The 16,955-nt window shown below is 41.2% G+C and overlaps 1 long non-coding RNA gene across 1 annotated transcript in view; it reads right to left on the bottom strand.

Moving 5' to 3' along the window:
- Window positions 1–16,955, bottom strand: part of LOC138296132 (uncharacterized) — a 209,777-nt gene that overhangs the window by 120,905 nt on the left and 71,917 nt on the right. The window lies entirely within an intron of this gene.

Below are 16,955 nucleotides of genomic sequence, written 5' to 3'. Positions count from 1 at the left end.
ATATTTTAAATGAAGTGCGTAAACGTAGGTAGCTTGCACAAAATGTAGTTATGTGGCGCAAATGGGGCATTTGTTTTTACATCTGAGACACTGGCTAAGAACAACATGGGGCAGAACCACGTAACACAACACATGGTTCCCTGATGCAGTCTCCAAATAGTCCTGGAAGGGGGCAGCGTCTGGCACAACCAAGTGACTGCAGCATGATGCAACAGATATGTAACTTGAACCATGCACCATAACATAGCAAAGCATTACATGATGATCTATTTGTGCTTTGGAATGAGTATGTGCGAGAAAAACAACAGGAATACGTTTTAAGGAATAAAAAAGTATGTCATAAAAAAATTAAAATATTAATGAAGTACCTAATGCAGCCATACAGTGCAAGTGACACACATCTGTCGACTTAAAAGGAAAGAGTGACACTAGCATTTACATATCTCTCATGTTTAGCAATCCTCAGTGTTTTGGGCCTTGCTTCATGTAAAAGGGTTGTTGATGAAGTGTGGGTTCCCTTTGTGGCAGATGCTCTGCAGTCTTGGATTTCAGTCCTTACCTTTCCACTTACCTCACCTCTGGAAGTCTGATCATGTGACTTGAGTCTGCTGCCAGCTCCTGCACAGCCGGGTTCCTTTTCTACATTATTATTTGTCGAGAATGTATGTGTTTCCCACCGTTGCAAGTTCAACCTGTTTGGCCCAGCAATTGCGCTTTTGTGCGAGTCTAATTTAGTGGAAATAACACTGTGGATTAAAACATTCACAGCAGAAGGCGCCAATGCAAGGAACCTGCTCTAAAAAACAAACAGACATGCTTGAGTGAAAGTGATAGGTCATTCATAACCGGGGCTTAGTATGTGCAGGTGGTGGGCAGTGCCGGATTACCAAACAGGCAAAGTAGGCATTGGCCTATGGGCCCCACTCCTTTTAGGGGCCCCGTGACAACTGATCAAAATAATATCGATTTGATCTTGAAAGAAAATTACAATCAATCTTTCTTGAAGTGCTTCCAAAAGATAGAAAAAATGACTCAAAGAAATGAAAACTTTACATTACTCTATAGAGAATATACTGTATTAATGTAATGTACCCATTAACAATTTAAAGTACATAAACCATAGACATCAGATTCACATAACAGCTTGTCTCTTAAAAACTCGTCTTCTGTCAGCTTGTAAAAACAAATGGGTGCAAACTACGTACATTTAATGTTTAGTTTTGTGTAGTAAAAAATGGTTTAATCAAATCGTTGGTTGGTAAAATTTAAAATGTATTAGGAGATAATTTGCAAGGAGGGGGGGCGAAATTTCGACTGCCTAAGGGCCTCCACAGGGTTTAATCCAGCTCTGGTGGTGGGCACCGGTACTCATTGTTGCCAGGTGGGACTTGATTTGCATCATCTGGATTTCAAAAATCGAAAGAGAGAGACACTTAAAAAAGAGAGTCAGAAGAGAAGAGTGAGGAAGAAGAGGTGGAGCGCCCCTGCAAGAGTGGGCTGAATACACAGGAAGTGCATGTTGATGGAAGAAAGGGACTGAAGTGGCACCAGGATTAGGCGGAAACTCTGGCATATGGTTGTGCCAGATGGGGACTTAAAAGAACGGTCCTGCTCTGTATTTTGACAAATTAAGCACTGTTCAGTACCGTAATCAGATCAAGGCAGCTCTGGCCAAACTCAAAATGAAGATCAAATTATGCTTGTTCATCTTCTCGTGATCACTGATAATGGAAATAGGATAATATTCAGTCACATTATTTAAAAATCCATATGTGATCGAGAAAATAAAAAAGCAATAGGGATGCACGTCAAATGAACGACTTCGTATTTTTAGAATGTTCACCAAGGCAAGATCCAACAGGAATTCGAGAACACCTTACCAAAACTTAGATATTCGACTTTGGTCAATATCGATTTATCGATTAGCAGGATTAGAGTTAAAGCTGGTGCTCATTCAAGCTCAAAAGAAATCCCCAGAAATGTACAGATTTGTATTTTACTTTATATAATCTGAACTGTCAGATCGGATCAAATTGTTAAATAAGTTTGTCCTGAAACTGTGGTATGTAATGTCTCTAATGTATTTTTATTTTACTGTCTACCCATCACGAACATCATGGTTTTATAAAACGTCAGTCACATCCTTTGGTCTGTGTTATTCACTCTTTCCACCTACCCATAATTCCATGTACTGCTATTGTCCTTAACTACGTCATAGAAAAGTCGTGCAAATCACTAATGTGTTACTTAGGGATATTTTATTATTTTGTGCCTTCCTTATCTTTATGATAAAAGTAGAGCTGGTTGAAATATAGGGGATAAAATACAAATGGAAAAATAAATTCATGGCAGCATTTGTATTACTTTCATTAAGTGCGTATTAGAACTTTATGTAGATTTAAATTGAATAAAAGGCAAATTCTTGACCAACAATTCTCATTTCAACCAAACATTAAAATATGCTAATCACTTGACGTAAGGAAATTAGTAGATAGACAATCTGTGATTTTAATATATAGAGTTTATGCAAATATCGCAACTAAACGATAAACTAGCCTCCCACCCCTTCAATCTCAGCAGTTTTTAATACAGTTCAGCAACAGCGTAGCAACTGAAAATGACACAACTATGTCTACTATTTATACTGTAAAACCCTATATGTTTACAGGAGGCCATGGGAGGCAATGGCCTCTTTTTTTCCTCAAGGGATGCCGATTTTATGCTGGACGAAGAGGCTGACCCCCATCAGGCGTGTGACAGTGAGAAGGAGCGCGGGGCCGGGGGTTTTCGCTTGCCTCTTGATTACACGCTGTCAACACGTTTTGCATTTGACCTTGGGCTCAGCATTAAACAGCTTAAAATACATTAGATGTATATGCCAGCAATGGGCAGGAAGAGCAAGGAGGGGGGGGGGAGATTTAACCCACCGCTTCAAAACAACCAGTCCTGACAAAAAAATAAAAACAGACAGTGCTTGAAACCAACTGAAAACGTTTCTATCCAGTCAGCCATTTTAAATACGCTTGCCTCATCCCGGTTCTGGGATCCATTTTGTGACACAGAATGTAATGCAGGTACTTAAGGTACTTGGTAGTATGAGCACTACATTAAAACAGACTAGCACATAAATAAATATGGCAGAGCTCTCGATAAGACACTTTTGTTACTGGTAAGCAACCGAAATGTATTCTTTTGTTGATGGTCCAAGGTGTAGTCTCAGCTGTTTGCACTGCTGTTGGACATGGGGTGTGCGACGGCCCCTGCAGGCCCTGTGGAGCAAGTTCGGGGAGCCCCCCCAGAACTTCAGGGGACCCGGAAAGCCCAAAAACAATGAATATTTCTGAGATATGGAAGACATAGGGGCCCCTCATCCCGTTTTGTGGGGGAGGCCCATTGTTTTGCTTTACGCCACTGATGTTGGAGGAGGAACTACGTGAATACACCATCTATACAGGTTTAGTAATAATAGTCTGAGTATATCGTTGGCCCCAGGGTCAGCCTGCATTACTAGTTAATCTAAAATAGAAAAGATTTCGAGTTTGTTGGCGGACCGCCAGACTGCCAATGCGGCGTTTGGGAAGACGCCGCCAAGCCGGCAGCCTCACGACTGCTGAAATATGACATTGCCGCCAGGCAGGCGGTAGTGTCCGTGGTGGTGGCACGGCGGCAGCATGCTTCGGCTCATAAAGTGAACCTGAAGCAGATGCCACAGTGCAGCACCAGATGTACCTCGGGCATCCTGTTGCCATGCACAATGCTGTGCAAGGAAAAGAGTGTGCACCGACAGTGCAGGCATGGGGGGACATAGCGTACACTGCACACAGGCGCAGCACGTACCTTTCAGGCAAGAAGCAAAAAACATAGCTAGAATTGTGATTTGATAATGATTATATAGACTGCGGCCCCTAAGTGCAAGCGGCCTGTGTCACTGATGTGTCACTTTTTGTGACGTACCGGCGGCGCAGGCTGCTGACCCATATATACAAGGCCACGCAAAGCCACTTAGCGCTGTTTTTCATGGCCTTGTACATATGACGTAAGGCAACGCAGCGCAAGCCTCTGCGTTGCCTTACTTTACGTCTGGGAGGCGTTTCCATGGGTTATTGCATGGGTGTTCCTTCGCAACATCCATGGATTTTGATGCATTCCCAGATTTACAAGATTTTGTTAACCAGAGAATGCATCATAACCCTACGGCACCCAGCGTCAGAGTGACACAATAAGGAGAAATATCTTTATTTCTCGCTGTGTTTTCCCCTTCTGCAGCACACACAGAAGGAGGAAATTGTCTCCACTGATTGTTTTTGTGCAGAAAGGTGTCCCTTCCGCACAAAAACAATCATCCCCACAACGCAGGCACTCTTGCACCATGGCGCAAGGGTGCCTGCATTGATGTATGGCAGGAATTTGTGTGCCAGCCCAGGGGGAGAGGACAGAAATGCACTGTATCTTGTAGTTATAGCGCACTTCTGCCCCTTCCTGGTGGTGCAGGGAATTGGAGCAAGGCATTTGCTGTGCCACCCTGCGCCACTGGCCTTGTAGCTATGGCCCTGTGTCTGTCACGAAGGTTCCATGTTGTAGATACATTTGTATTATGATTGTAGGAAAATCGTAGCACATATAATTCAGTGCTGTAATTGATTAATGATTGCTATTTGCATCAGTGGCTTCCGACGATGAGGCAACACGTATAGTACTTGACAATAATGAATAATAAGGGTAAATAATAAATATTAACTAAATAACAAAATGTCATCCTCCATATCTTGTCTAAAAATGAGATACACTGCTACATCACAAAAAAACACAATGCAGCCTTTGCAGCACAGGGTCCAGTCATGAAACACTATACCAGTACCATCCAATGACATATGCAATAGTTCCAAAATAATAACGTGGTGTTGGTGGTTATTTTACTGATTGATTTTATAATTTCAGAATAACAACATTTTATTTATGAGGAAAATAAGATGGCATACATTAGATAAAATCATATATGCAGGAGGACTGAACACTGTGGGGGTCATTCCGACCCCGGCGGGCGGCGAGCGCCGCCCGCCAGAAGACCGCACCGCGGTCAAATGACCGCGGCGGTCATTCTGACTTTCCCGCTGGGCGGGCGGGCGGGCGACCGCCAAAAGGCAGCCCGCCCACCCGCCCGCCCAGTGGGAAAGCCCCAGCAACGATGAAGCCGGCTCCGAATGGAGCCGGCGGAGTTGCTGGTGTGCAACGGGTGCAGTGGCACCCGTCGCGATTTTCAGTGTCTGCTAGGCAGACACTGAAAATCATTATGGGGCCCTGTTTGGGTGCCCCTGCACTGCCCATGCCTGTGGCATGGGCAGTGCAGGGGCCCCCAGGGGCCCCACGACACCCGTTCCCGCCATCCTGTTCCTGACGGTTTTTACCACCAGGACCAGGATGGCGGGAAGGGGGTCGGAATCCCCATGGCGGTGCTGCGAGCAGCGCCACCATGGAGGATTCTTTGGGGCAGGGGTAAACCGGCGGGAAACCGCTGGTTGCCCTTTTCTACCCGCAGCTTTACCGCCGCGGTCAGAATTGCCCATGAAGCACCGCCAGCCTGTTGGCGGTGCTTCCGCGGCACTCTGCCCTGGCGGTTTTAAACCGCCCCTGTCAGAATGACCACCTGTGTATTTCATTTTAATGCCAGAAGTCAGCACAGTAGCCAAATCACATAGCCTGTGTTAGCTGGGTTTGAATTTGCAAACCCTATTGGACCTATTGTATAAAAACAGAATTGTTTTGGCGGTACATTAATTTCTCTACGGTCTTTCTTAGGCAAAATGTTATTTATTTAAATATGACTGGTCACAATGAGAAAAACACATTATAGGTTACAATGTGGCGTTAATATCCAGTACTTCCCAGTTTACCGCTGACCAAATTAAAGAACAGCAGAAAGAATTTACCACATGTTAAAACATCTCTCACTCATATTTATTTATGTGATATGGCCAAAACTGCTGACAAACTGAAATACAACAAACACTGTTTTACATTGTAGAACGGTATCAGTGTATTTGAAAGTGGAATCAGTGGAGCACTTGAGTTTTTTCCTCTGCTATAGCTGGGCAGGATAGGGATAAATGTATTATCTCTATCTGGGGACACACAAGGGGAGTTCACCGACAGAAGCTAGAACTGTTATAAGACAGTCTAAACCCAGAAAAAATCACATCAATGTTTCTTTTGATTTTGCAACTCACATTCAAAGTTGGGTAGCAATATTGTTTATATAGCGAAATAACTAGGTTTGTTCAAATCCAAAATGACTTAGGGTCTCATTATGAGTTTGGAGGCTCTAAAAGCAGACCGCCAAAGTCGTGTGGAGGACGCCACTATCATTCCAGTGGCTCCCCCCCTCCAAGCGTATTACAATGTTCCCGCCGGGCTGACGAGTGGGAACATTGTATTTCGCGTTCCCACCGGGCTGACTGGCGGGAATAGTGCTACAATATTGGCCTCGGCTCCTTTAAGGGAGCGGAGGCCAATATCGTAGCACACCAACACCATCGGAATGCGCACAGTCTTCAAAGCGTACAGTGCGCATTCCAATGGTGCTGGCGGTCACCACGAGGTTGGCGGTCCTTAGAACGCCAGCCTCATTATCAGGCCCTTAATATTGAATGCTATGTTTAATGTTTTGCCTTTTACGTCCCAGTTTGGTATTGCTTGTCTTTGGATATTACATTTCCTTTAATTGCAGAACCTCCAAATGAGTCCGTGTTCAAGAGTATCAACTGTTTTACTACTGCAGACACGTGAGCCTGAAGCTTGTATCCAATTTCAACCTAACCATTAATTAGCTATTAATGCTGTCTCGGACCCTTGACGAACATGTGCTTCTGAACTGATTCCAAATATAAGTGTTTCTCAACCCTTATTAATACATAAGTTGAGTTTGCCTAGAAATTCTCCACTTGCTTAATCAAAGTGGCGTTTAATTATAAAGCAGAAGTTGTAAGCACTGTTTTGTGTATTTAAAAAATTATAAGTGAGGGCAAATATGATCAATAATATCATAGAACGTTTGAGACCATGATATATTTTCACAGAGTATCATACTAGAAAATCATACAATAAATGTTAAACCTTAACATTATGTCTGATTCACAAAGGCCAAATAACAAATTTAGAAATTTGCTAATAGAAGACTGTTCTTACATTTGAAACAAAACTTGGACTTTCACAGGTTTAACAAAAAAATACTACTAGGAAATCTACACATCACAAATTCCCTTGAATGCACTAATGGATAAATATGGATCAAATTCACAACCTTGAGTTTACATTCGTGCCTAGCATAGGTTTATACATTTTGGAGTATTAAAAAAAAAAATCCGAAAGCACTCCAGAGAAGCGGTGACAATTATAGATTTCAGAAACCTGCATAGTTAAATATTTACACATGTGCACATGTACTTGGCGAACATTTACTCGTTTGTAATGCTCATGTGTAAATGCTTAGCAAAAGTACACCTGCACATGCCACACTTTTCTTTATTTCTGCATGGGGATAATATGTTTCTACTTGGAGAAGCCTTTTCCCCTACTCCCCAGTTAGTTCTGGATATGCGCCCTGGTTAATTTCCACCCTGCCTATTTATTTTCTCTTGCCTTTGGCAGGAGTAAGTCTTTGATGGCATTCAAGAAAGTAATGTGGCTTGCAAAGGTTTGAGAATACCCGCATACTCACAGGTTTGTGGGTGTACACACTCTGTGCAAAGCATGTCTAACTAGGAAGAGCTATTTCTCGAATGCAAGAGTAGTTTTACAACGATGTACCATTACAGAATGCTGGTGTGATATTACATGTCAGGAAATCAATTTGTAAATGCAAATTCACTTTTCGGGAACTGAAAAAGTAAAGTTGCACATGTACCTCATGTCATTTGCATGTTGACATTATGTGAGCAAATGGCTTTGTGGATCAAGCCCAAAGGGTTTGTGTGGTCATAAATCTGACAAATGTACTCTTTGGAACATTTATAATTTATTTTGTTTATTCACAGGGAAAATACCTATTTCTTCGCGTGAAGAACCTCCATCCTACTCTGTTCACACCCTAAATGCACACTTAAAACCTACCTTCGAAGGGAGGACATTTGCATGTGTTTCCTGTGTAGCAAGCTACCAACAAGAGTGTCCAAACTTTACCTTGCCACGTTACCTCGTGTCTAGTTTGGTTCCTCCAATTCATTTCCTTTTCTTACCTTTACTAACTTACATCATTACTTCGCGCAAAGCATCAAAAAATGGCTTTCAGGAGAGGATAATTTAGTATTAGGGCTACAAAAATCACTAGTGTACTTTTGTTTAATTTAGGGCTGACAGTACAGTATTAATTGAAATGTGATTAAATTAAAACTAAAATCAAATTAAGGTTAGAGTTAGAATATCAATATTTATTACTTTGGCTACATTTAATGTTAAATAAACCAATTACACTTATTATATAATATTTTATTAAATATAGGGTTAGCCTTAGCCTAAGAGTTATGATATTTTTAATTAATGGAACTTACGTTCGGCATTATGGTAAGAATTATTTTAATCACTAATTTGAGCCAAATTATTAAAAGTGAATTAATTGTAGTGTTTGAGTTAACATTAGAATTACAATATGGTTATTAGATATTTTAAGTTTATAATTTAGGTTAAAATGTGATTAGGGCCAGATTTAATATAAATGTATTATAATTTATTAAATAGAACTTCATCATTAGTGTTAGAATTAGGTACCATACTATCTTAATAAATAAAATGTAATTTAATTCGATTTTAGGTTGGGCTGATGATCAATATTCACGACATATAATGCAAATAAAATTAAAAAAGGATTAAGGAAAAGATTAGCATTATTGTAAAGACCAGGGTTAGAGACCGGGATGAAGTGAAGACATAGTGAAGACAACAAAGAAAGCATACGTCATTTCATTGTTACAGCTAGGTGAGGCAAGTGAAGTTGGGTCAAATAAAGATGGAGAAGTAAAGACATTGGAAGGAGTAAAGACGTACAACAATGCAGTCAGTGTGTGATTACCCATAAACTTAAGAGTTTGTGGATTGTCACCTACTTTTTCAAGCAAATTCATTTGAAAACAACCAGAAAACCACCTGCAACACTACGGGCCTGATGACAACCTTGGAGGGGATTAATCTGTCACAAACGTATATAATGGAATTTGTAATACGGCGGGTGGGATATCCGTCACGTTTGTGACAGAGTAATCCCCTCCGCCAAGGTGGTAATCAGGCTTTATGTTTGTAATTCATAAAATCCACAAATACCGGAGCACTGCTTAATTTGTAAAAGAATGAGTACTGGCGCCCAAAGCTCAGCTTCGGCGGTGGCATAAAAAAATGGCGTGCTGAATACTAAGGCTGCATAGTATTGAATTCACCCCAGGCCTATTAAAAGCACTACCAGAATCCGCATTTATACAGGCACGCACATTTGCATTAAAATGTAAGTAACACTGACACCTGCGTCTGAGTACATCAGAATAGAGTTTGATAAATACCGCAACTGGTAAACACGAATACCGCAGGAGTGGTATTTACTGGTTGGTCTTAACATCTTCTACTCAGTGTAGTTTCCATTTTACCAGGCATTTTCTCCACCAGCTTTCATCAGGTTCAACCAGAGATGTTTGCCAGGGGAAAACTGGGGTGTGTTATAATTATTGCATAATATCAAATTCTGATAACTGTGCAAGCTCCTTTTCACATAGGATTTTGGGCCTCAGAATTTTGGTATATTTATGCTATTTTACTGGTACATCCTAAATAAATATGCAGAAATTGTAAAAAAATAAATAAATAAGCAGGTATTTCTATACGTTTCTTGAAAAAACAGCTTTTCAACCACAATAAAACCTTCCTATATGAGGTCTTTTCTCCCCATGCGCCCAAAAGGCGTACTTGATATCAGTATACACAATTGGACTGGAAACAAAAGCAACCAGTTACCATGCGCAATACCCAAAACTTCCGCCTGTACAAAATTTGTGGTGGGACTCCTTAGCGAATGGCTATATATGTAGTATAATACTATAATAGTGTAATGTATTTATAACACGCAAACTGCTACCCAACAGGGTACCCAGGCACTAATCTCATGTTTGTGCTAGAGGTGGATAAGAAGGAACTCTTTTGCCTAAAAAGCCATGTCTCGAGTAGTTTTCTGAAGAGTAGGTGGTTGGTGGTATATTCTTAATTCCTGCAGCAATGAGATCCAGAGTTTGGGTGCCAGATAAGAGAAGAACATGCCTCTTGTTCGATGTTTCCTGATTTTGGGGAAAGCCAGCAGCGTTTGCAATTTTATACAAATTTTTAATGAATACTTCTGACAAAGCTCAACTAAAACGGTACTTATGTGTTTATTACATATAGGATTCTAGCCTAAATGAGCCTCACACGCACAGATTCTGCGATAGTTTTATCACATTTGACAAGTGTCTTACTCTCCTGGAAGGTGATGTGTTAATCTTTTAAAAGTAATCTGCATGAATCCTCACATATGGCCTAATGCAGTGGTTCCCAACCTTTGGACTTCTGTGGACCCCCAATTTATCATCACTGAAAGCTGGGGACCTAATCTGTTACTATTATTTTATTTTCTAAGCAGTCGCGGACCCCCTGAGGAGGCTTTGCAGACCCCCATGGGTCCCTGGACCACAGGTTGTTAACCACTGGCCTCATGCACAATGACTTTGTGGCTATTTAACTACTCTAGTACAATATCTTAAAGTTTATTGATACGCATCTCTTCTTGTGTTTCAGGAGGCTGAAGAAACTCAGGGCCTCACTTACAAGGCTTTTGCGCCACTGTTACATCATTTTTCTTTTACACAACGGTGGCGCAAGCAGTGCTTTACACTGCTCCACATTTACAAAATGACGTAGTGGGCCCAGTGTGTCAGTTTGTAAAGCCTTGCACCACATTATACATGTGCCAGGTACAATGTATGCAAGTTAGGTGTTCCCTCGAGAAAAGCCACGCAGAACTGACGCAGAGAAATTTGCGACTTTACTGTGTCAGAATTTTTAAGCCTGCTCAGAGCAGGCGTTAAACTGACGCAGGACTTTTCTCTAAGGAAGCCTTCCTCGCATTGCTGGAGTAGAGTGATTTTTCTGACGCTAGTCCAGCAATGCGCATGTTTAGCGCCGCAGATGCTTCAGAATTTCTGCAACATGTGTGAAAAAGAGCACCATGGAGCTCTGTATAGTAAATACAGCCCATCTATGGAATCATTAGGGAATCTTTAGGCTGCAAAAGAAATCTGACGCATCGGGCTGATGCGTCAGATTCTCGTAAATGAGGTCCTCAGGCTTTTTGGCGCAGACCCATAGGTTGGATTAACACTTCTAGCTAAGCCTAGTTGTTATCAGCCAGCTAATTTGAGCTAGTCAAAGGAGCATACTTAAATATATTTGATATTGTAAACTGCTGGATTATTTTTGCATGTGGGTTTAAATTTAACATGTATTTAGTGTATCTAGCACTTTTGTAGTGTATGTAATGGTGTGATGTTGATCGCTGATAAAGCAGTGAGGGAGAGGAAGGAGATTATTTCTTTGAGGCAATAGGGGCAAAAGCAGATTTGCAAGTCTGTCTTCCCACTGGATGCCAATGGCTGCACTGTGGGTTTGGGAAGGCTGGGGTTGGAGAGCAGGAAGTGAAAAGAATCAGCCACTTCCCTTCACTGCTTGGGTGGAAGTGAGGAAGAAGAGCGTTGATAGGACGGTTTACGAGTGGACACAATGTCAGTGCCTTAGAAGAGAAAAAAGTCGAAGGGTGTAAACTTTAATTAAACAAAAGATCACGGTCAGCCTAGCCAATCATAAAATGTGTGGCACATTATTTTGATATTTTAAGACATATTTATGTAAATATAACCATGTTATAAGGAACATTATATCACATAGTTGCAAGAAGCAAAGGACAAATTGGACACCGTATTATTTGCTTGGAAGAGTAAGCTATGCATGCCTCCTTGAAAATGTACAAACTCTTTGATCAAGGACGGAATGTAGGGAGCTTTTGTGGCAAATTTTGAATAAGAAGACACAGGAAGAGATCTGCTGCATAGGAAATCCTGAGACCCATGGATTAGATAACAGAAATGAAAATGTGACTTCTGCGTTCCATAAATTCTACACAGAACTGTGTGTGGAAAAGCTAGATTTGATCCTGGATCTGGTATTTTTTTTAAACAATGTCTGTATGTTTCAATAATATGGAACAGTCTGACTTTTTCTAATATTCTATTGACAGAGAGAAAATAGACAAGGCGATTAAGGAGCTTTTTTATAAATCAACCACCTGTATAAGATGTATTTAGAAAATTAAATATATCAAGTTTTATGAGAACTTCTTGTCCCTCCCTTATTAGTATGTTTTAATGATCTCTTGGATGAGAATGTGTGCCATGAAAAAGTTGAAGGAGGCCACCTCTGTACTTTAATAAAATTCTATGACGATGCCTTGACGTGTGGCTTATATTGACCTATAATGCTTCTAAATACCGATTTTCTATGGTTCACACTAGAGAAAACAGAGGTGTCTCCACAATTCACCCAGCCGATTGTTAGGCTACATTATATGGCCTGGGCAGGGACTATTATTAATGGACCAATCAGAGGTAAGATCTTGGTTAGCTGAGGCACTAGACCGGGGCGCTTCTTTTCGCCCCGGCTCCTCCCTCTTTTCATAGAGTACTTACTTGTTAAAGTCCAAGTGGGACGCTTGCTTTTGCAACTGTCAGCAAGAAGAAGAAGCATCAAGCTCCCCGCAGATGGCACAGCTTTATATTTGATGCAGCGTCAATTTAATATTCAAGGCATCTTATAGCTAATTAACTAGCTTTCTGCAATATATGTCATAGATCTAACGATACAGAAACCAAAGCCATTCTGATTGGTGCCCCAGAATATTGCTTCTAGTGCTACCTACTTCCATCAGCCACAAATCCATAACGCATTTGGGTGTAAGAATAAATTTTGCCAAACTGCATGATTTGAACTATGCCACATAAAAGGAAGCAAAAAAACATTTTTGAGTCCTCACACTCATTTTGGAGGGGTAATCTCATAATATATCTCATGATATTGCCTCAATGTTTTTTACAATTGATCCTGTGTCATATGGCTAAAGATTTTCTTAAATATTCAATATCTCAATTCATATGTGTTAGCGAGAAAATTGGAGTGGGCTGGAATAAGATGTGCCACAGTATGTTTTGTGGTGGATTGGCGTAACCAAATTAAACAAAAAATACTAAATAAATGCGGCTTAAGGATATGTAAGATGATGAGTCAGACCTGAGTGGCTGAATCATCTGGATAATTGGTTTATCAATAAACTGACAAGAAGGGTTTATTTTTAAGTATGGCAATTTACATTTTTCTAAGAAAATGTGGTCCTCTGTACTGATTAACCTATTGAAGACATTTTTGGGAATATCTTCAAATCCCTAAATGTCATGATCCGATGCCACTTTGGAGTAACCTTGACATTGCTGTGAAGGTTACAGTTCGTGAGAGAATGTGGGTAGAAAAGAGATAACCACTGCAGAAGTTGTTTTTAGGGGAAGTATAATAAAATCTTTCACTGACCTTCAAACTGAATTTAGCTTGAATTTCTGCTAGGCCTTTTCCAAAGACCTTCAAAACTGAAGAACTGGCTTATAGACAATCTGCCAATGGGTGGTTCTGTAATTTGCTATAATATAGAGGTCTAGTGGATACTTACAAAATGTAAAATGTATATCCTATCTATATCACTCTTTTTGCACTTGGGTGTAGATGTACCATTAGCCGAGATAAAGAACAAGTGGCATTACATCAGGTTCGATGTAAACAACCCTGAGCTAACAGATATATTGGAAAACACGTTTACTTTGTAGTGAAGCTGTTCCTTGTGTTATACTAATATTAGATTGCATTAAACTCCAGTTAAGAGTAATTCTTGATTTCCTGTGACAAGCCCATATTACTATTGGTGTAAAAAAACAAATTGGAACTTGCTAACAAATGTCCATGTGTACGCTTTGCAGGAAGCCTTCTGCGCACAAATTAAGATTTGGCTGAGTGACACAGGGGAGAAAAGTTTCATGATACCAGGAACAACCACCCTCACAGGTTTGCCCTCTTTATAGTAACCTTTTACATGGTCTCCAGAGTCACTTCCAAAAATGGGAAGAGAGCAATCCTCAGTCAATAGCTGAATGGAAGACGAAAATGAAGACTGTGGCCAGCTGGGGAAGGGAGAAACACCATTCGAAAAGAATAGGTTTGACTAGGAAGATGTTTAAAACTTGGGAAATTGTTGCACTTTATTAGATCTGAAAGGTTTGTAGGATGCTGTACAGTATTAGGCCACCCTTCAAATTGTTCTAGAGTTCTATAACCACTTAAGCATTGTCATTAATAAGTAGTTGATAGGTCTGAGCAGATTTATTATGAAGCGTTATCTATTTATTTCTATGCTTACTGTACGCATTTTATTGAGTGACTGATAAAATTGAACTGAGGACCAACTGAAAAATGCAAGGTGAAGATCACCAAAGGGAGACCTAGTTGGCATGAGTGCTGCTGTCACTTCATCAAATACATTATAATTGATCGCATACTGACCAGGTTTCCTAAAAAAGTCAAGGATTTATTATGTGTAACAAAGATGGAATCTAAAATGGAAAGATGTGATATAATTCATATCTGAGACTTTGGATCCTATTGCAATATGGACACTGGCAAACATTTCCAGACGAGATCAGTGCTGGAAATACCTTCAAATTCTCATTTTGTGGTACTTCGTTTATCTATATCTCACTATAGATAACTTTAGATATCTGAAGAAATACTGTTTCAGTATACCAATCAAGTATGTATGAAATGCACTGCTTCTCACTTGTATTTAAATCAGAAAATGAATTCATAAATTGTTAATTGTCCTGGTTATATGTCTATTCATGAACCTAAACTGACGTGCGAACATTTCAAAACACTTGGAAGCGAAGCTATACAGACCAGTGTGGAAAAATAAGACGGACCCTGATCAAGGCAGGAGAGGTGCTCAGTGGAGTGAAGCCTGCATGAGGTTGATCTCTAGGTAGTGAGCCACCCAGGGCTAGTGCTTAATTTGCAAAAAAAGATAAGTGCAAGCGCCCTTGGCTGGAGACCACTGCAGCTTGCACGACCCAATATCCAGTGTCTCCAATGACAGTACAAACACAACTACTAACCATCACACTTCTATAAAGTGTGGCAATTCAGACTTTTCCAGGCCACCCAAATCAATAACAATGGGTTGGGCAGGAGGTATTAATCATTTTAGTGTATATTGAATTAATAAACAATTGGTGTTGTACTCATCTCTAAATCAGACAAACAGCGCCACCAGGTGGCAGAGTGTCATAAGTGCTGGTGTTGACAAACAAGAGCTGGTGCTGAGCACAGGAAACAGGCTCAAATTAAGCACTGGCAACAGTGCTTGGCTACTTAGCTACCCTCCTCTACACCAATTGCATCTCCTTGGCAATTGGGATGAAGGCTTGGAAGACACATTCAACCCTTGCAATTGTGGTGGGATTACTTCTCCCCGAATTACTCCATACAAGCTCCTATTGTTTGTGGAACCTTACCCCCTCCCCCAATATACCGACAGGGGCACGTACCTTGGGCATTAGGAAAATTCCAAGCTGTATTGTACTATATTGTAGCAGTTGTATGGAGCTCACTACCCCTCTGTCAGGCACTAAAGCCTTTATCTACATTGATAGCACGCTACACGTTGTGGTGTGTGGTTGGAACTGTGCCATATCTTCTTTGAACCTCTGTGGGAACTGTTTCCATGTGATGCGTGATAGCCAATGAGGTACTGTTATCGTGTTATGGGTCACACCGATCGGTTGTGTGAAAGATGAGGAAGTGAGACAAATAGGCATGGACATCTGGCTTAGGGACCATTTGATGCTTAGCTGGGAACATCAGTGGCTACCGCAAATATCAAGGGGAGGGGCGGGTGGGCAGGTGGGGTGGGACAATAAATAATAATAAAAAAAATATTAATAGTAATTTTAAAAAAAAGTATTTTATCGACGATGACGGCCGCCTCGCGCTCCTCTGCTGATGGTGTTCCAGCATTCCTTTGGACCTAGCATGAGAGGAGAGCCAGGTATGGTCTGAGCAGCTTGGTCTGTCACTCAGACACTGCGTTGGAGTCTGTGCAGTTTCTCCAACCCGGCTGTGTAACACAAGAGGTTTGTAGACACCTAAGTGCACATGTGAGATTGGCTGGATTAAGACGGCCGGCCAAACTGACATGCGCACTTAGTTCACTGACTTCACTCCCCCGCCCTCCTGCTGAGTCAGCATCTGAAAAATAAAACAATATTAAAATCTTGTTTTTTTTTCAGCTGCTGGCTCAGCCAGTGGGTCAACTCTCCTTCGCCATTGCGAAGAAGCCGCCCCTGGAATTGGATTGAAAGCCACTAGCAACAGCCTCAGAGACCCTGTTAACAGGCTATTGCATTTTGAGTTTGGAAACCAGCGATTAGACACTGTGAAACCGGGAGGCAGCGAAAATGTAAAACCTGTTTGCCAATATTTCATCCGGATGCAGGCTAGAGGCTAGGCATTTCCCTGGGTTGTGTTGTAGGGTGTCTGTTGCTCAGTTTTTCTCAGCTTCCGGAGAGTTAAACGGCAAAAATAAAACTACTGGTCCCTTAATGCAAAGAACTGTTGCTTAGAAGGTCACGGCTGACTGAATGTGCCCAACATAACATTATGGCATCCAGCGACCACTCTGCAGTTACCACATTTTCCCTATCACAGGCCGGTTTATTATAATGAGGCTGTGGAAAGGCTGTAAACATGCGGCATAGCACTTCCGTCGCCCTGGGCTCTTTGAGGGCGGGCTTAGGTCAGTGTCA

This window comes from Pleurodeles waltl, chromosome 1_2 (genome assembly GCF_031143425.1).
Source record: "Pleurodeles waltl isolate 20211129_DDA chromosome 1_2, aPleWal1.hap1.20221129, whole genome shotgun sequence".
NCBI lineage: Eukaryota > Metazoa > Chordata > Amphibia > Caudata > Salamandridae > Pleurodeles > Pleurodeles waltl.
This window is presented reverse-complemented; position numbering and strand designations above follow the sequence as displayed.